Source organism: Cibotium barometz, chromosome 39 (genome assembly GCF_041138505.1).
Source record: "Cibotium barometz isolate CiBa-2024 chromosome 39, ASM4113850v1, whole genome shotgun sequence".
Taxonomy (NCBI): domain Eukaryota; kingdom Viridiplantae; phylum Streptophyta; class Polypodiopsida; order Cyatheales; family Cibotiaceae; genus Cibotium; species Cibotium barometz.
In genome coordinates, this window is record NC_141084.1 from 42,725,637 (window position 1) to 42,747,092 (window position 21,456).

Here is a 21,456-nt window from a genome sequence, read left to right on the forward strand (position 1 = left end):
TGTTTGCAATTACATCTTGGTGCAAAGGACTTTAAAGGTAAGGACTCTACTTTCTGCTATAAACTGGTGTCACCATCTACTAAATCATTTATGACCCTCCTCAACTTAAGTTGATTGCTCATGCAAAGAGGCCTCTTCGTCATGTATTCTATGCACCCACATGCGACCCACTCTCTGTCGATTTCTCCTCCACAAAGCATGTCTTTCCCTTGTGTTTGAGTTTTCAAAGTGCGATTTCTTGTGAATCCATCTTGCCACGACTTCTACATCTATTGGATCTGATTGGGTGCCTATGTTACTTACATTCTTCTCATATCGTACCTCTATCTTCTTATACCACCACTGCACCAATTGGAGCATGGGATTGCTTGCACTTTGTTCATCGGCTTGATCTGTCGCACTTGATAACCATGTCCATTTGCATGATCTATAGCCCTTTGATAACCGCATCGTGCTTGTCAAGGAGATCGCTTCATGCCTTATGTAGAACATATCACCAAGATTCCCTCCTTTGCAAAGTATGGACCATGAACCTTTAAGATATGCTACAAATTGCAAGCTTATAATTAGCAAGACAAGAAAAAAACAAACACATGTACATGTCATGCTACATGAATGCTTTAAGGATAAGTTACCATGTAGGGGGTGATGTTGTGTGTACCCCATGCCTCCACCACATAGTTATAGAAGTCATTAGCAAAATTGAGTCAAATTGCCTCAAATCCTCTAGGGTCAACTTCATTTTTTGTAGTAATAGTGCTAGTTTGTTAAGTTGTATCCATGCATTTGCTTTTGCCAAACGTGTTTGACCCCCATTACTCTTGTCTAGAACTGCAGAATGGACTTTCTTCCATGAATCATACCACTCCAAAAATCGAACAATGTCACCCTAGTTATTAATTGGGGTAGCAAAAAACTTTCTTGCCTTGGCACAACCAAAGTAAGGCTCGCATGGCACATCTCCACTTGCACCTGATTTTTTTTTCATCCTTTTTTATTTGCACATTTCCCCCATGCAAACTAATGTTAGACAACGCCTTCTCAAGATTTTTACATGCTTGTATAGAATCATCCTTTGGTTGCATATTATAAGAAAAATGTATGTAAGCATAGAATTGCTGTTACTCTGACTCCTCCATCCCAGACCATGAAACCCAAACTGTTCTTCTTTTAACATTTGCATAGCATTTTGCAAAGATGTGAGCTAGTGATCTTAAGAGGGGCACATGAAAAGAGTTTATCCTTCTAGTTTAGATTCCCCCATTTACCTTTAGCCATAACATCAGCAAGCTCCACCAGTTCCCTCATCATCATTAGTGCCCAAGTGATGTTCTGAGATAAAAATCTAGGGAGCATCAGAGTATCAGAGTATCAGTGGGCATGTGAATAATGCTAATGCCCCCTTCCTTTTTAGGAATTGAGAGTTTGTCCCATGCAAGCCAAATAGAGACTTTTTTTTCCCATTACCATTTCTCCAAAGAAAATCTCTAATAGGGCCTATGATTTTCTTATAGTGGCACTTCCCAATATTCAACACAAGGCATACAAACATAACATAGTCATTCAGTACTGTGTTGCAAATATCAAACCTGCTATGAAAGGGGACTCTGATGCCTTCCCACTTTTTCAATTTGTCCAAAAACCTATTTATAGCCCATATTACTAGTTGTTTATTAGTAACCCCAACACCAAAAGGTATACCAAGCAGTTTGACAATTTGGCCCTTTTGCACCCCCTCACAGCCCCACCTTTGCAAATCAAAATCATTATCCTCAATCAGGCTTATAATTATGGATTTCAGAATGTTGCATTTAGAACTAGAGGCATTGGCAAACTCCTACACTATCTCTAAGGCCAATCTCACATTATTGTTCTCAGCCCTTAGAAACAATAAAGAATTATCAGCAAAAGGTTGTATAACTAACTGTTCACTATACTTGAGCTTTAACCCAGTAATCTTCCCTTCAATGTATGCTGATTCTAGAGACATTATTAAAGGGTGGGAGGCAATAGCAAACAACAAGGGAGCTAATGGACAGCCTTGTTTGACTGATCTATTAATCTCAAACCCCCCTACCACTCTTACATTGAGCAACACTTTAGAGTATCCTCCCCAAGATAAAGTGTAAATGCATGTTTCCATTTTGATCCCAAAACCCAAATTTTCCATCACTCTAGCTACAAATGACCAATGAATCCTGCCATAGGCTTTCTCTAAATCCGATTACATGATGCATTTCTGCTGAGTTTTAATAGCCACATCCCTTCCCAATAAAGCTGCAAAAATGTTATCATAAATTGACCTTCCTTTAATAAAACCATGTTGTTTTCTGGAGACAACATCTTGTAGCACAGGGGTGATTCTAAGAGCAATCACTTTGGCCAAAATTGTGTATATCACTGTTAACAAGGTAATAGGCCTCCAATGACCAAACCTGTTTGCAAGCAGTTTGTTTTGGGATGAGCTTTACAAGCCCTTCTTTAAAAACCTCATCCCAAAGCCCTGAATTGAAGGCTTTCTTACAAATATCACCCACCACCTCTTTTTCAAGGAAGGCCAAAAGGCTATAAAGAACTCTGTAGATAGGCCATCCCAACCCAGGGCTTTCTCCCTCCCCAGCTTAAGCAAAGCACACCAGCATTCATCCACATCAATGTCTCTTTCTAGCCATCTACCTTTATCTGAGTCCACCATTTGCTTCAGAAGACCCAACAACCTATCTTCAGCTTTTGAAACCTCCTCAAAGAACAATCCTCCTTCCGACTAAGGGTTGAACTCAAAAATTTCACCCATTTCAAAGCCAGTGTGTTCATATCATTCAAAGGGGTACCATCCTGATCGAGAATGCTTCCCACAATCTCACTATATCACTTTTCTTCTTTGGAAGTTTAAATAGCCTGTTGTTTGGTTTTCTTTTGTTATTGAATTGATTCCATTTAGCCCAATTCTCATGTTCTCTATAACATCTATCCTCCTCTTCCTTAATACTTGCTTGGCATTTAAAGTATAAAGTTGTATTAGCAACATCCAACCCTATGGTTTGTCTTTTAACAAAAGATCCTCTAGCAATGCAACCCACTTCCTTCTCTCTCCTCTCCTTTCTTTAGCCCTCAATTTACCCAGAGCTCCAATAATCCCTTACATTTCATTAGCAAACTGCCTCCAAGAACCATCAACCCCCTTTCTTCTTTTAATTTTCTAATTGCTTCTTCTGTATATTCCACAAAGAGTGGGTCCTTTAGGAGCAAATTATTTACTCTCAATTTGCTTGTTGGGAAATGAGAAAGATCTATGTCAGCCCCATCATTAATGGTCCAGCTCCACTTCAAAGGAAGGTGATCAAATAGTAGTCAACTAAAACTCTCAAGGTGTGGGGCACCCACACGATGCCTGTTGGCTAAAAAAGATTCTATCAATTCTAGAAGAAGAAGAAAGATATTGAAGGCTAAAATAAGTATGCCCCATCTTGTCTCTCTAGTCACCCAAATACCAACTATCCTTGATCCCTAGCCACCTTCTAAGCTCTTCCCATTTCCCTTTTTCCTTCCCTATAAGAACAGAGCTACCACCACATCTATCAACCACTTTTTCCACCATGTTGAGATCCCTAAGAACAATACAAGGAACTTATGCATTTAAATTGGCAATCCAATTCCACATATTGCTCCTAACATGATGATTGTGTGACCCATATACATTAATAGCCCATATTCTCTCCCCATCTACTAAGATCTCAACCACTAAGATTCTTTCCTCAAGATGATTAGCTATAACAATGGGATTAAGGTCTCTCCTAAGTAGTGTCATAACTCCACTATACCCAAAGTTGACTCTGCCATAATAAATTTCCCAATTGCTAAAACTATTCAATCTAGAAATTTTTCCAAAAAGATTGTATTCCTGTAAAACAAAAACTGACAAGCCCCAAGATTTAACTAATCCCCAAAACAGAGCATTTTCCTTTTTGTCCTACGTTCCATGTGCACCCCATAACTTCTAAAGGATTCTTCATGATAAGGCAATTTTCGAAGCCATCTCAACTTCCTCCTCATCCCTCTGACTAATCTGATCAATTCAAGATCCTTTCCTAGTTCCACTCGTTAATAGATCAAAATTTTTCTCTGCCAACAGGTGGCTATCTCTATCAATCAGTGGGCTGAATGGATTCTATTTTTCCCGACTTCCATCACTACTTCCTTTCCTTTTTCTTCTTTCTTCTGATTTTCTCAAGAAGCTTTCTCTTTGTCACTTCCTCCCAAATTATCCTCCTTTACCTCTTCCTTAATAGCAACCAATTCAGGACAATCTTTGGCAATATGACCAAACGCACCACACCGAAAACATGCACCAAGGAAAGCTCCAAATTTAAGGCGTAATTCCAAAGTGCCCAGTTGACCTAGGTCCATGTCTATCGATTTTGGTGTTTCAATGGATGAATTCCAAGTGATACCACACTGTTATCCTGCCTCCCTCCGACCTCAAACAGGGACATATAACACAGTATCTAGGGTTTGAGCTATATCACACAGCGTAGGCCTAAGCTAGGGGGGAGACCAACTACTTCTACCCATACAGGACAAGCATTGTGCAGACCTCTCTAGCCCTACTTGATACATATGTTGCAAAGAGTCTCAACAACAAGGCATTGGGCACCTGGTTGACTGTTGCAATAGTGGAAAGATGTGAATCAGTTGTCTTTGGAATATCAGCTAGTTAGGAGGGAAAGACATCTGATGGCTCAGATTTTGGAGGTGCTTCAAAGGGAGTTATGCTCTACACCTACTGATACCTCAGTTTGGATTAAAGATTGGACTTGGCTCAATGGTGTCAAACTTAAAAATGGCAAAACTAGAGATATGTATTCATTAATGCGAAATGGGAATGCCAATGTGCTGTATTGCAATAAAATCTGGAATGTAAATTGGAGCCCTACTCACTATTGCCATGTAAAACCTTATTAAATCCTAGAAATGCTCCACTCATTTCCCAGGGGTCATACGACTTATAGGGTTTACACGCACATGAACTTGTAAGCAAAATAGCCGGTCATGCAATATTACAATTGCTTATGTAGGAAAGTAATATATTTCCCAAATTCATATGGTAGCAACTAAAATGTGCTCACAATCGCACATTATGTTGAACATAGGCAAGACTACGCTTGCAAAATGCTATAAAACGGGAAAGTGTGATCACCACATGTGCTACCCTCGAGGTGCTACGGTCATAGACGTGTTCACTAGGCCCAACGGCCATAGAACGGCTCTCTCTCAAAGGACTCGGCACTACGGTCGTGGGATTTGTCTCTCTCTTAGCACACGGCGCTACAGCCGTGTGTGGTGGGTCTACTTCGTGGAAAACGGGCACTACCACCACACGACACGATGGCCGTGTGGGTTTGTTTCGTGGGGTGTGCCGTTGTTTTGTGTTTTTTTTTAAAAAAAATAAAATAAAATAAAATAACAGGCCGGGCCGGCCCTCGTCGCCGCTTCGGGCGTGGCCGCCCGCCTGTGGTGGGGAGCTCCTTAGGGCCAAGTCTGGCCGCCGCCGCTGGCTGGCCGCCCACTTCATTTTTAATAAATTAAAAATCAACAATTAAAATATATGGTTTTTTTTTTTTGCTCATGGCGTTTGCTGGGCTGGTGGTGGCTGGCCGCCACTGCCCCTGGCTGGCCGGCGTTGGCTGGCCGCCACCGCCGCCGCCGCCTGGTTGGCTGGCCGGCCGGCCTGGTTGGCTACGCAGCACAGGCAAAGGCGCCCCCTTATACAGCCATTCTCAGCACGCCAGTCGTGGGCTTTTCGTCCTCAGCAGCAGCTCCACACAACGCATTTGCATTTTCTCCCTCAGACGGCGCTTAGGGTGATCTTGCCCCACATTGCTCTTCGCCTTGGGTGTTTTCGCTTCACAGGTCGCACATAATGGCTCTTTGCCTGGGTGTTTTTGCTTCACACACAGCAGGCTCCGTGGCCCCCCCACGCTCTTCAACGCGGCCCTGGGCTGCTCTTCGCGTTTTCAAGGCCACCTGGCAAGCCCCCTACCTCACAAGGGGGGGCTGCTGTTCGCCTTCCCCCACACACAAGCATCCACAACTTCTTTCGCAGACAGTGGGGCTGGTGTCGCCCCCCCCACACACACAATTGTTTTCCAGAAAAGCTCTACGATTTAAGCTTCAACGATTTCCAAACAAAAATTTATTCGTAGATAAGCTTCAACGCAGGAAAACAAATGAGAAGCTTACCTCCAATATGCTGTGTGTGACGGGGAGAGAGAGAGAGAGAGAGTTCTTCCCTTCCATTCTTCCATGGCCGCCTCCCTCCACAAGATAAGGGTGAGAAGATTGTGGATGAAAACCATCGAGTGGGCCGGTCCCCCGTTCACGCGCGGACTCTCACGATCCCCCGTTCACGCGCGGACTCTCACGATCCCCTCGAACCACGCTCTGATACCAGTGTTACATTCCCGTAACGCCGCTACGGGCATTACCACAAGAGGGGACGGCCTCTGGCTCACCACCCAGCCATAGAGGAAGAATGAGGATTGCCCCTCATCCCCCAGGCTATATAGTGTGTGGCGTGCCGTCCACACTAGCCTGGCCGCCCATGACTCCGCATGGGCGTCCTCTCCCACTGAACCCCGGACATAGCCATCCGGTCTGCCGTCGGCCACAGGCATTACAGCCTACGTGACACTCGAGCTCAAGAGAAAGGTAAGATCCCCAAATGGCATGTTTCTTCTTTATTTTCTTGTGTGCATGCTCACATTCGCATGGGTAAATAGAGAGTAACCATCTTTAACATCATTGTTGAGGATATTACTTGTTTTTCCTTCTTCTCTTTCATCTCCCATTCTCATCTTACAAGCCAATTTCCCCTATTCTTGAGCTTGTAGGCAAGAGAAGCCTATAGTAGAGAAGTGGATAAGGCAGTTGTGTGGTGAGAAGAAAAAGTAAAAAAAAGATATGTTTTTTTGTGTTTTTTTGTTGTGGGAGATGGATTATGTGTACTAAATTTGATCTGTGACTTAGTTAGATTTTTGGCATAATTTTTAATTTTCTTTATATTATTTACAGGTTTTCAAATGAACATAGAGAGTAGAAGAGTTCCATTGGGGGGGGAGGGAGGTACTTTAGACACTACTCATCTTGGTGGAGGAAGTATTCATAGGACTTTAGATTGTAGTGTAGACAAAGTGAGAGTTGAGAGAATCCATGAAAGAGATGCAATTAACTCCATTTCACTTGAGTGTTTACTGCTTATCACATCTTTCACAAACTTCAAAGGAAATTCAGACTTTCTGACAAACCAGCTGACAAACTAAATGACAACACCAGTGACAACCAGATTGACAAAACACACTGCATCTTCATTGTCAAAATAACTGTCAACTATCTGATTACATAAATCTCCATATCTGCGAATGAAAAATCCTTCTTCTTCTATTGCGGATAACCACTAACTACTTCGCATGACATTTCTAACTTCCATCCAGATTTCAAAAGACACTTCACACTACATCCGATTTTGACAAATTGAAAGCCTTAAACACTTGGCACAGCTCGGTGGCTTGAGCCATAGGCTGACTTCGGATCCACGATCCCTTGATCCGTAAACTAGATAGGCAAAGAATCTTGCAAAGATAAAACAAAATCAGCATAAACATCATCTGAACATCCTCCTCTTTGAAATCTTGCATATCTAATGACTTTCCATTTGCAACATAGTCCTCCACTGATTTCTAACTAATCTGCTACACTGCCGACTGTTTATTGATCTGACTTCCTGCCTTGTCATTGACAACATGCTTCCTCCACATTTTGAAAATCGGACCATACTCCCTTGTCAAGCTGAATGAAAGAAACCTGACTGTCAAATCAGATAACACTTCCAGAATACTTGAAAATTCTGCATCATAATTCTGCCTTGAATCTGATCTAATCCTCCACACTTGTTTTGACATAATCAGGTTTGTAAAACCTGCTTCACATTCATCAAATATCTGCACTTGACATCCTCCAAGTTGAATGCTATCAAAACTACCTTTGTCAAATAAATCTGAACCCAAATTTGCCAAATAGTCAAATTGATCACCAACTTTCTTCACAATGAAAACATTTTGAAAGTTAGACTGAACATTTCTCATCAACATCAGAGATTCAGATACTTCAAAACCAAAACTTTGACCCTTGACAACTTTTGCAACTTCCCTGATAAGAGATTGACATTCCGTTTGAATCCTCCAACCATCAAAATCAGTCTCAATCAACTTGTGTAGGTTTATTTGGCCATCTGCTATGACAATGTGACACCAATATGCAAGAAACCTGTGTTGATACACACAGACCAACTTTGCTCTGAAATCTGAAAATTCCATAAAAATCAGGAAAATATTCCGCATATAATCCGCTAGGATCCTCTAAACCTGTTTAGATGTGATCTGATCCACAAACTATAAAAATTGATCATTATGCACCCTGTAATGCAATCCTCTTTGACCAATTTGCAACTCCAAAATCTGCAACACATGAATATCTGAATTTTGACAATCTGCCATCACCTGTATTTTAGAATTTGTCATCCACATCTGACAACCCATTTTGCACAAATTCACCTCCAATCTGTCATCAACTTGAAAGCACACATCATTCAACAAAAATATATTTGAATTGACAACAACTTTTCCCACATCCATTTTAGAATGCACATCCATCAAACTTAAGCTTAAAATTTCATTAGCTCGCATTTTAGGCATCATATGCTGATCCCCCAAATGTGTCAAACCTGCTTTGTACTCTTTAACAACTTGCTCTTGACAATCCTCCTGCTCAATTTGATCCATAAGACCTGTATTTGATTCAGACCAAAAATCAATCCACTTGTTCAAATTCTTTGCAACTGAAACATCTCCTTGCTGAATATCAACTTGTGACATCAAAATATGTCCTTCAAAACATTCAGAGTCAAAATTTTGATTTCCCTGATTATCCGTAATATCACTTATAATAGTCGAAAATCCGCCAACTATCAAAATTAGCATCTCGAAACTCCTCTGGTATTCCTGCAGCACCTGAAATGTGACCATAACAATTATCTGCAACAACCATGCTTTGATGTACAAGAACGGATTTTGCTCTTGTTCCGCCATATTCCTCTGAAATACACCTGTGCTTGCTAGAAATTCCTCCCACTGGTTTTTTGATTGCAAAATCTGTTTATAGGGTTAAAATATCAATTTTGCAATATCTTTTGGCTACAAATCCTCCTGTGCGGATCTTTCTGGTGGAAATTCTTCTTGAACTAACATATTTGCCAAATTCCTCTTTAGCAAATCTGATTTTAGGGAATTCCTCTTGATTTGATTCTTTATCTGTAATTCCACACACATTATCCATGGAACCTAAAAACAACTTAATCACATCCTCCTCTTCATTCATGTTGGTATCCGCCTCTTCAATTGCGCTTTGAATGACATGAACAACATCATTGCTATGTATGATTTTCTTCTCCTCACAACATTCCTCAGATGCAAGTGACATATGTAACCTAATGTTGAGCAATGAATCTTCCTCTTCCACTCCATGAGCATACTCTAGTGGTAGGTTAGGGGTATCTAGGGGCTCTTCTAGGGCCAACCTCCTTTTGCACCTCCTTCTCCTCCATCTTTGGTATCCCCACTTGATGGATTTCAAACTCCATGCCCATCCAAATGTCATCATCATCACTTGACTCCCCTTCAAACTCATCTGCATATGCATCTCGCAACTTCTCACATGCTTTTTGTAACTTCCCAATGCTTTTCCTACTGGAACATGACCTTTGCCTGTCTCCTTTGTGATCAGCTAACCATTCATATGCATTCTCTAAGTCATCCTCAAAATCCACCAACCTTTCAAATGCAGTCTCCATTTCCTCCGAAGATGATGCTTTATGCACTTGATGGATGATTTTATGAAACTTTGTGCATAGATCAACCATACACCATTTCCTACATGCATCTTTATTTGAGCACTCATCAATTGCACATGGACAATCATCCACCTCATGCTTCCTACTCATGCAAATCTTGCACTTGTTCTTCTTCTTCTTTTTACCTCCCATTATGGATCACGTCATTAAAATACAACAATCATATTCAGCCCTCAAGAAAGATGCACCACACCAATCGGAGACCCATTAAACATGCTAAATGGAGAGCCACGGATGCTATACCGAGATCCGCAAAGTTCATTTAATTGGCTGCTTAAAATTGATTGAAACATTTTAAATTGATAATATTATGATTTTTCCTTGAAAAATTTGCCATAAAAAGTTAACTTCTGGCTGCTAAGCAAAGTCAGTCTGCAAATCAGAAGAACTGTCAAACTATGTTGTCAAACTCTGTTGTCAAACTGTCAACTGCGTTGTCAAACTACACTATCAAAATCTACCGCCGTATTGCCAAAATCCACCATGATCCTCCTTGCTATGAACCTTGCCGCCTTACTACTGATCTTACAAAATAAGAATATAAAGGCTATTGTGAATTCTCTAGAATGTATTACCATTCAGCATCTGACTTCCAAGAACCATAACTGCCATTGTAACCGCCACCATAACTGCTGCTCGGCATCTTCTTGGCACTTATCCCCCTTACAGAAGAAAGTAAACTCGACCATGAACACCCTTCATAAGCACCGTCATTCAAATTACACCCTTTCTTAAAAATAGACAAACTGATTCTTCTTCCATCTTCTGCACAGCCTGATTATGTTTGAATCAGATTTTGCCTCCTAAATCTGATTTCGCCTCCTGAATCTGATTTCGCCTCCTAAATCTGATTTCAAAATAGCACGTGAATCTGTAGCACTTGCTTTGCATGCTCCTATTGTAGACTCCATCCTAATCAACCATTGTGGTTGAAACCACCCTTGTGAATCTCACTCATGTAGTATAATGTCCCATACCACTAGCTCTTCTACTCATGTAGTGGCAGAATGTCCCATATCACTAGCTCTTCCACCTCTAGCTACCTTCATGTACCGATTAGTCAAGCTCTTGGGATTACATCATCCATATCAATAATATGTTTTTTTTAACCATTTGTGCTTGGCTCTCATGATGGTTCTAATTAAGGACCTATGGAGGCTTGAAACAAATGATGAACATCATTATGAAGAGATTAATGTAATCAAACTTTGATTAACAAGAGCTTAAGCAAAGGAACATTAATAAAGATTATGGACACATTGCCTTAATCAAATCTCATGTGAAAATGAACAAGGATACATCATTTTATAGTGCCTTGGATAAGATCCATTTGGTCGTTGGTTGCTCCAAGAGACATGCCTTTTCCATTCTTCAAGGGACATGAATTTTCCAACCTCCAAGAGTCACGCAATTTACATTTCACAGCTTAAATCATATGGGATCAACCCTTGACCTTTTGCGTTTACCCTTATACAATCACCAAAGTGATATAGTCTTTGGCTCATATGGACCTAGGACATACACACACTTCTATACCCAAAGGTTTATGCTCAGTCTAAATGATCTAAGTGTAAAAATATTACACACTTCTACACCCAAAGGTTTATGCTCAGCCTAAAGGATCTAAGTGTAAAAATATTATCAAGTGTGTCATGGCCATATAAAAAACATACTTCTCTCACTCATTTGCTCTCAACCCAATCATTCAAAATGGCTCTACTAGTGCAACTCTAGCTTTTGTCTACTAACCATAATAGTTTAATAATTTTGTTGTTTAATAACCATAATAGTGTAATAATTTGTGGGTCCATTTGGTCTCTTGTTTTATGGATTTGTTTGATGGTGTTATTGGTCCTTGATTCCATGCAAAATAGCAGGAATTAAATACCTTTTCCCAAGATAGGTTCTGAAGTCTTATGGTGGCCATAGAAAGGAAGCTTGAATTTAAGTTATTTGTGGTCCTTGTCTCTTTCAATGGCCTTGCCACCAGTATATTCAATGCACAAAAAAGATGAAGTTGTGGCGTAGGTATAGGTTGATCTAGTATGTCATATAGGACTTCAATGTGGTGGGAGGGGGAGAGAGAGAGAGAGAGAGGGAGAGAGAAAGAAAGAAAGTTATCATATTACACGTCTTCAAAAGACCCAAAGGGCCTATGAGACCCTTTGGGTAATATCCATGATAGTCCATGTAATATCTCACCATGTAACAAAAGAAAAATACAACAAACTAATAAAACCATATGAGAACTGCTATGAGAGTACATCATCATCAATGCTAATATATGATCACCCACCCACCTGGGATAGGCAGGGGACCATCCAGGATGTCCAGCATGGGTGATACAAGAAGATCAGATATCTGGTGCATGTCCTTTGGGTTTGGCTGGAGCTGATCGGTGTCGATGTAATATATCATAAATCTATAGCTGGCAGGTAGATGGTGGTGGCTATCTAGGGGATGTAGCCTACTGTAGGGTACCAGCCCGGCTAGAGTGATGCCCCGTGGTGGTGCAAAATCCACAACCTGAGGTGTAGGATCTATATATCCTCCCAGCCTCTCTTGAAAAGAAACCGGTGCCTACTGAGGTCCGGGGATGGCTTATGCGCGAGGCTTTCTCTGAGGAGGAAATCTCTTTGTCGGCGATGACGGTGGAGCTCAACTAGAAAAATCCCTCCAGATAATCGTCTCATTTCTCATCCTGTTACCTCTTGCAAATTTCAACCTTAAAACTTTTAATTTCCCTGAAGAATGAGAAGAGATGGCCCATACATCATGGGAATAATGAAGGCATCATACCATCGTAGTCACCACGTGCAGAAAAAATTACCATCATGATCACTTGAGGAGCAGATCACAACATAGGGGATGATCATACCCCATCATAGTCACCTGCACAGTTAAAGTCATGTGCATGCGTTTTGGATGCGAAAGTCAAACTTAGTACGGTACCCTAGTTAGTATACTCCTACCCTTATTTTCACTTGCCCTCATCATATATACAGATCATACCCCATCAAAGTCACTTACTTGCACTGTCAAAGTCACTTGCATCATGTACCCTTCCTTATCAGCAGTCCTCATTTCACTTACTCTCATAGCTAGCTGCATACAAAACTGACTGCGTAGTAGGTCTTGTCCCATAGCCAAACAACCAACCGTGGTGGGGACCACAAAAAAACATGATTGGGGGGGGTGGTCTCTACCAGCCACTAGTGCGAAAAAAAAAGCAGAGGAGAAGGGGTGGGAGTGTGTTGGAAGAAGAAGAAGCCTCCCCCCTAACACCACCAAGAAAACAAAAATTCCTCCAATTATGGTCACTCACCTCATGGAGTGAAGTACGCCAATGCCCCACATAGGTTTCCTCCAAGGGAGCGTGCATGTGGTCGGTCTAAGGCTGATGTGAGGGAGCAAACCGTCATCAGTTAGACACTTGTGTGTGCATGTGCATGTGCATCATGGGCTTTGTCTAAGGCTGATCTTAGGGAAGCAAATTGTCATCAGTTAGACACATGATGTGTGCATGTGCGCTGTCTGAGGCTGATCTCAGGGAGCAAACTGTCATCAGTTAGACACATGATGTGTGCATGTGCGTTGTTGTCTGAGGCTGATCTCAAGGAGCAAACCATCATCAGTCAGACTGTGTGTGTGTGTGGAAAAATACGCCCCCTCCTCCATGAGGTTTGACGATGATGGGAAACTACTAAATTAATGGCGTGATGAGAGGGGAGGGTGAAGAATTCCACCCCCGTCCACCTCCTCCTCCTGCTCATCCTTAATCCAAGTGGCAAGTTGGTCCTCCCTATACTGATTCAGTTGCTTCACGTCCTCGCTTGCTGATAATCGATCATGATGTCTGGTCCCAATTAGCTGCAACCACAAGGACAAAGGGGATGCCAGGACCACCCGAACAACATCGCCCCGGTGCTTCAGCTCCCTCCTCTTCCTTTTTTTGCTCTCTCCAATGTCACCTTTCTCACCAAGAAGAGGTTCTTGACACACGCTGCACCTGCTTCTGCTATGGTGTGTAGGTCACGATCGTTTCCTGAGATCTTGTGCACGCGGCTACAGAAGTGGATGACGAAGCCACAGAGACGAAGGATGAGTAGATGCGAATGCGGCCATAGTGTGGCTCCTGATGGTGGTGGTGATGATGGTGGTGGTGGTAGTACGGCCTCCTGACTTGAGGATGATGGTGGCGAGCTAAGAGGAAAGTGCAAGCACACAAAACCTCGAGAACTCTTTGTCCAGCGTATATTCTCTCTCTCTCTCTCTCCTTCTCTTTCTCTTTCTCTTTATTTATTTATTTATTTTTTCGGTAATAAGCTACAAAGGCCACTGACATACATAAACCCATGCTGCTGCCCTGAACCCCTAAAAAACAAATAGAGCCGTCATAACTCCAGCTGGAAAAAGAGATGGAACCTCCTCTGGATTGTTGCCAGATCCCTAAGAAGTTTTAAGTCTTTTTGTTGGAAGGTTTGCATGTGGGCATTACCTATTAATTAGCTCTAAACTCCAAAGGAGAAACATCTCTAGTGGCATCTGTCCCAGGTGTAGGTCATCACTTGAAGATGGTAAACATGTGTTTTGGGAATGCCCAGCAATCAGGGGTACCTAGTCCAAAATGTCTAAAGGGATAGAGAAGAGCTTGGGTATGCAAACATATTGGGGGGACTGGATCTTGGGTAAATGGTCAGTTAGTAATGAACACATTGGTCTGGTTTTTAATATTATCAGAGCTTGCATCTTCTTGGAAATATGGTCTAGCAGGAATGCAATTGTATTTATGAGGGCAGTATGTACAGGCTTGCAAGACTCAGATTTGATGCATAAATGTGTTTACATGTGCTGGTCTGTGTGTAATGTGAATAAAATTAGAGGCCCTGAGATTGATTTGTTGATTCAGAGTCTGCAAAGGAATATGTTCTGAATTCTGCCCCAGTACTTGGTGAGCTTCAAACATACTAGAGATAAACCCCCAACTCTTGATTGTATGATGTAGGTGAGATGTTGGGAAGGGAAGAAAAGGCCTCCTAAGTTTGGTCCAAAAACTCTGAGGTGGTACCGTAAAGAAAAATAAATTGATCATACATTTGTTGCTTTCATAGAAAACCCGGTTGGAACCAGACCCACTATTAAAGTTTGGTCCAAGAAAGGGGAATGCTGGAAAAACAGTCCCCCCGTGGTTGCACTACGGAAGCTATGATAGAGGCTTGCATACTTCTGGGGTATCAGATTTCTTGGGAACAGGACTGCTTTTTGATCGAACATGAAAAATTAGAATTCTTGTGTAAAATTTTGAATGAGGTTGAGAAGGAGTAGTAAATTGTAACCCTGACTTGGTTGTATGACAGCTTTTGAACAGCTTAGGTTAATATAGATAATAATAATTATTGATAAAAAAAGTCATTGTTTAACTACTTCCCTTTTCTACCTTATGTTTTGGACGTGAAATTTTTAAATGATAGTTTCCGTGGTCCACGCGTTTTGAAAAGCGCAAAGCGAAAGCAGATGGTTTGCGCGCCTATAAGAGGGGAAGAACTAGAGAGCACAGGAAATCATTTGCGAGAGAGAGAGAGAAGCTGATTGAGAGCCAGGGAGAGAGAGGACACAGAAACTTGAGAGAGAGAGAGAGAGAGCCAGGGAGAGAGAGGACTCGGAAACTGAGAGAGAGAGAGAGAGAGAGAGAGTCTAGAGTATATGAATAAGGGAAGAAGAAAGACAGAGGAGGACCTGCAGGAGCTGGGTGAAGCAGCAGCAATAATTAAGAAGAGGAAAGGATCAGAAGAAGGAGGATTGATGATCAAGCCCTCAATAGTATTATGCCCTCCTCACCCAGCGTTCTATAATAATCGAGGCCTTTGCGTGCACTGCGGCGGCAACGAACAGGCCGAGGAGGGCGAGGCCAAGAAGGCGCTTTCTCAGCTGCACTCTTACCAAATCGACAGGCGACGTGTAGAGGCTGATGAGCGCGTCCAAATCGACAGGCGTCGACTCGTAGAGGCTGATGAGCGCATCGACAACCAATCTAGCCTAATTGATGGCAATAATATAGTCCTCAGTACAGTACAGAAAAAGCTCCATTTGGTACTAGACCTAGACCATACTCTCCTCAACTCCACCACTTTTTCCAAGGTTCCCCTCGACGAAGCCCTCCGCATTTCATCCCTCTTCAACGTCTCAAGCGGCGATGGTGGCAACACCTGCAGCGACTTTCACACCTTTCCAAGCCTGCACATGTTCACCAAGCTTCGCCCTTTCGTGCACGAGTTTCTGCGCGAGGCCAACACTATGTTCCAGATGTATGTGTACACCATGGGCAACCGCACCTACGCGGAAACGATGGCGCGTCTTTTAGATCCCTCTGGGGCTCTCTTTGGAGATCGCATCATCTCGCGCGACGACAGTACCTGCTACAACTCCAAGAACCTTGACCTCATCCCTGCACCCGAATCAGCTACCATCGTACTCGATGATTCGCACTGTGCTTGGCCGAACCGCACTGTGAACCTAATCCAAATGGACAGATACCTTTTCTTCAGCTCAAGCTGCAAGCAATTTGGCATCAACAGCCCATCTTTACTTGGGGCTCTGAAAGACGAGTCCAAAGTAAATGGGACGTTATCACGTACCCTTGAGCTACTACGCTCCGTACATCACGCCTTCTTCGAGGAGGGTAATGCTAATGAATTGGCACAGAAAAGTGGTGCTCAAGAGAAGGATGTGAGGGAGACTTTGCGCGGATTCAGGTCGTGCCTCCTAGCTGGTTGCAAACTGGTTTTCAGTAGGGTATTTCCTATGGATGCTTCTTCTCCTCAAGCACATCCATTATGGCGCCTCGCCGAGCACCTCGGTGCCGTGTGCTCGACCACCCTGGATGACTCTGTTACCCATGTCATTGCCTATGATGCAGGGACGGAAAAGGCCCAGTGGGCTCTCCACCATAATCGCCACTTGGTCCATCCTCGCTGGGTAGGGGCTGCCTATTTTACATGGAAGCGGGCAGCCGAGAGAGACTATGCAGTTGATGTGACTCCCATGCTTGGCACATTCTCTGAGACAATTGGCTTGCTGCAAGAATGCGTGCACGATGCAGGTGTGAATGTGTTTACAGGGCAACAATGTTCTGCTGTGCCTGCTGCAAATCTATCAATAGTGCACCACCGTTCATTGTGTTGTTGATGATGAGTACTGCCACGAATGTAAGCCTATCAACAATGTACGCAATCGTGGTGTGCTCATGTACAAAGTAGAACGCTCTTGTTATTGTGTTCCATAAATTAGACACGCAAACCATGCCAACAGAGACATGTCAACAGCTCAGGTATTCAGCAAGAGAAGAAGCCAATGCAGATAACAAGATATGGGGCAGATTTGTTGCAAAGCTAGAAAGGCAAGGAAGAGGACCCGAAGAAGTTCAGAAAGGGGCGACCATATAATAGATGTCTCAAGCAATGGCTGCATGCGTGCTAACTCAAGCAAATAAGGAGGTCGCAGGAGGATGGAATATGTGCCTATGTGAAGGACTGCTTTGTTTGGCACATGCAGAAAGGCCATGAATGAAAAGGTGACCATATCTGGAAACACTCCCTCCTGAAGCATTTGGTGGAGATGTCATCATCCAGTACAAACTCAACTCCACATCATCCCGATACTGAAACACTTGCTTGACATTTCTATGAGACTTGGGCTGTGTATAACCAGCTTTACGTACTTCTATTTTTTGCCACAGATGTCTGCTGGACATTTCTATTGAGACTTGGCTGTGTATAACCAGCTTGAAGTACTTTTCTTCTTGTAAAAATGTCCACAACCGCATATGGCAACAGGGCATTTTTTGAGAGTTAATGCATGCAGTCACTATACTTAGAACTTCAATCTCTCCCTTTCTGCTAGGTGGTCCTTTGCCTTTGTTGCAGTCTCCTCTGTAGTACGCCAAAAATGTATCATCTCTTGGATTCTGCACCTTAATAGTTTCGAAAATCATGACTTGTGCACTAATTTCATCTTGAGCCAAAAAGGCATCAGCTTTTCTGAGAAGGGTTCTTGCTACATGTTTCAATTGTAGCATTATCTCTTACTCATCTTCTGCAATTGGAGGTCTTCGGTCTCGTTTCCCTGGAACCTTGGAGCTGCTTTTACGACCAACATTTTGCTTTTACAACTCAATGGCTGGTTTATATTGCTTGAAAACCAATGCATCCGGTGCCAAAGCACTCGTACCAAAGCTCATAACAGCATTAGACCACACACAGCATGTCATTTATCTATAGATCTCTGATTACTTGAAAAGCTGCATATTTTGCATCATCCTTTGAATGTGCCATGCCCTTACCCACCTGCTTATTCGGATTGTGGATGATGATTTCTTTCCTTGCCACATCAAGAGCGCTCTTTATGTGCCTCATCAAATGATCTTGCATTGCTGTACAAGCTGCTTCTCAAGTACCATGTTTGTAAGAATGTTTCTTAGACAAGCTCTGATGCTGTTTCTTATACAAGCTTCTTCTCAGGTTTAGTGTATGTACAAGCTTTGATATTGCTGTACAAGCTTCATACATGTTAGAATGCTCCTTGTACAAGATTTGATATCGCTGTACAAGCTTCTTCTCAGGTTTGACGTACTACGAAAGAATGTTCCTTATACAAGCTTTCATGCTGTTTAAACTAGTGTGCGTGTGTGTGTGTGTGTAGGGCCCCTGAATAATTATTACAAACCCTTTTCCTTTTCTCAAATGTGGGTGACTTATTACTAAGCAAAAGGGGAGGTTTTATATGGCTAGCAGAAACTTATTTTGTGTGTATTGCCTCAAATTATTAGCCATCTCAGCCCTTCTGTATGCTAGCAAGATCAATTTCCTTTATGCCAGATAGCAATGAGGCATGTATACATTTATCTGTGTCTCTAGCCATTTCCATGGATAGCACCTCCACCCTCTTATCTCTCCCTGTCTCCCACGCACCTCTCTTTGTGTGTGTAAGCACTGGGCGGTGGTATCTTCCTCTACGACCCATCAAGATTACCTGATGTTCTCTTTTTTTAGATCCAAGTTGAGGAGTTTGTCAGTTTCCTGATCTTACCTTGGTGCTTACACTTAGCTTTCTCTATTAATTAAACCCATAGTCTTTTTTAGCTAGCTTTTCTTGAGCCAACTTGAGCTATTCTCTATACACTTAGTGCAAGTGGACAAGCAAATCGGATTTAAGTGTCTACAGAAAGGAAACCTTAGCACCACCTTCAAAAAGGCATGCATTCCTTTGACACCAGAAAGACCATACTAACTAAGTTCTAATCAGATTCCATAAGCCTGAGGTGAATCCTACGGTCTCTTCCAGGAGTAGGTGCTTCCATGTACAAGCTCCATTTGGCTGCCATTCTTTTTCCCAGCAGGTGGTGGATGCCTACGATTCCAAGGCCCCGTTTTTCTTTCTCTAAAGTGCAGGTCTCCACTTAAAAGGCGTTGCCTATCCACAGAAACTTCCTACTTAGCATTGATGCCTTTACGTGAAGGTAAGGTTTCCAATAGGAGAGAAAGTAGATTGAGGTTGGTATAAAGAAGTGGTTATGACTATAACCTTGACTGCTGGGGACAGTTGACAGTCTTTCCACCAGTTGAATCTAATTTTGAGTTTTTGTTCAATCCATTGCCATTTTTGCCTGAGGCAGCATAGAACATTGCTAGGAATTCTAAGGATTCTTTGATGGTGTTAACGTTCGTGTCAGCTGCAAGTAGCTGGAGGCAGAGTACTTGGCACTTGGTCATAGGAAGATCTATCGTAATTGCAAAAAGGAGGGGTGCCATAGGGCATCCTTGCATGATGGATCGTTTGAGAGTTAAAGGTTTTCAGAGGATTCTGTTTACAAATACTTTTGACCCTAGAGTTTTCCAAATAACAAGGAGATCATTTGAATAAGCTTCTTTCTTATTGAGACCCATATCCCTCAGCAGTTGAGTTATGAATTCCCATTCTAGGCAGTCGTACGCTTTTCCAAAGTCTAGCTTGAGGAAGATGAAGTCTTGATCAGAATGCTGAGCATATTCAAAGCCTTCCCACATTGCAACTAACCCTTGACAAAGCCCTTCCCTTCTTTCCCATATCCAATCGTTCAGGCGGTTGGAGAGTCTGTTTTTGGCGAGTGCATCGTGATTGTAGGCTATGTAGAGCATCGTGAAATGTTGCTGCCATTTCCCCAGAACTTCCTTTTCATCTTTTTTTTTTTTTGTGTGTATTAATTCAATCACCTCTTTTGCCGATCAACCTTTTTTTTTTTTTCTAGAGAAGATGTATTTATATTAGTAAGATTTAATTACAACGAAAAAGTAAATATTGCATGTGGCAACAAAGGCAAAAAGTCACAGAAACTATGCTTTAGCATTGTCCAGGGGCTCTGAGTTTCCTTGTGTGTATTGCAGAAAGGGCAGAACAGTGAGATTGGGGCCCAATTAGCTAGCCTGTCCCGGGTTGGGACTTTTTGGTGTAGCAGTCACCAGAGAAAAACATTGACTAGGAGGCACGGGGTGGCTGTCCATATTGCATATGTGTGTCAAGCCCATGTTTGTACAGTACTGGGTAGATTCCACTTGTGGCCTAGTCTGCCAAACCAATTGGCTTGACAAGTGTGAATATGAGCTCCTTTCATATCTAGGAGTGATTTCCCTGTGTCTGATGCCCAGTTGACAAACCGGTTCTCTAGCTTAAGACTAATAGCAGTCGACCAGCATGGGGGAAGCGCCTTAGCAGAGCAACTTGAAGCACTGATAAGGATGAACTGGATAGGCCAAACTGTCAAGCAATGTCTTCCCAATCAAGCCATTGGGTCAATCTTCTATCCCACAAATCATTCCATGTTTGTATGCCCTTCTTGTGGAGTTTGCGTGCCTGGCTAGCGTGTAGCAATGCATGTTACATAGTGACCACCATATGCTTTCTCCTAGGGCTCAGTCTCCAGAAAGGGTTCATTGATCAATCCATTGAAGTGATAAAAGGATTTATTGCCAACCTACCACCCGCCCTTGCACTAAGGCTAACTGTTTGATTTTGCATTTACCCGTATAGTAGCAAGCCTCTTCCCCGCCGCGACATGATAAGTTCAGCCATTGTCCCAGCAGTTCCTTAGCATGCCAAATAAAGTGTCTCGTTTTATTAGCCCCCAAGGTCGAGAAGTTTCAATTCTCTACAGCCACTTGAGTGTAAGGGTCTACGCTCTCATAGTCATGTTAATGATTCCCAATCCACCTTTCTGCTTGGGTAGGCATACTTTCTCTCACGGGACGCCCCTTGCCATCAGCATTGCTCCACAGAAAATCCCTGAATAGTTTATCTACCTTGGCCGGGTCTCTTTTGTTGAAGCCACAGTACAAGGCTAATTAAACCACATAAGACAATAAGACATGCTTGAAGACCACCGGTCTCCCAGCAAAGGATAGCTGAGCCTTGCTCCATTAGCTCATCTTTCCTTGCAGTATGGGGAATAACCAATCAAACCT

General features: G+C 42.5%; 1 pseudogene across 1 annotated transcript; it reads left to right on the forward strand.

Annotated features, from left to right (window-relative positions):
* Window positions 1–15,529: 15,529 nt before the first annotated feature.
* LOC147616112 (RNA polymerase II C-terminal domain phosphatase-like 4 pseudogene) lies at window positions 15,530–17,843 on the forward strand (annotated as a pseudogene). Its single transcript, XR_015262598.1, has one exon. The product of XR_015262598.1 is annotated as an RNA polymerase II C-terminal domain phosphatase-like 4 pseudogene (transcript).
* The last annotated feature ends 3,613 nt before the right edge of the window (window positions 17,844–21,456 follow it).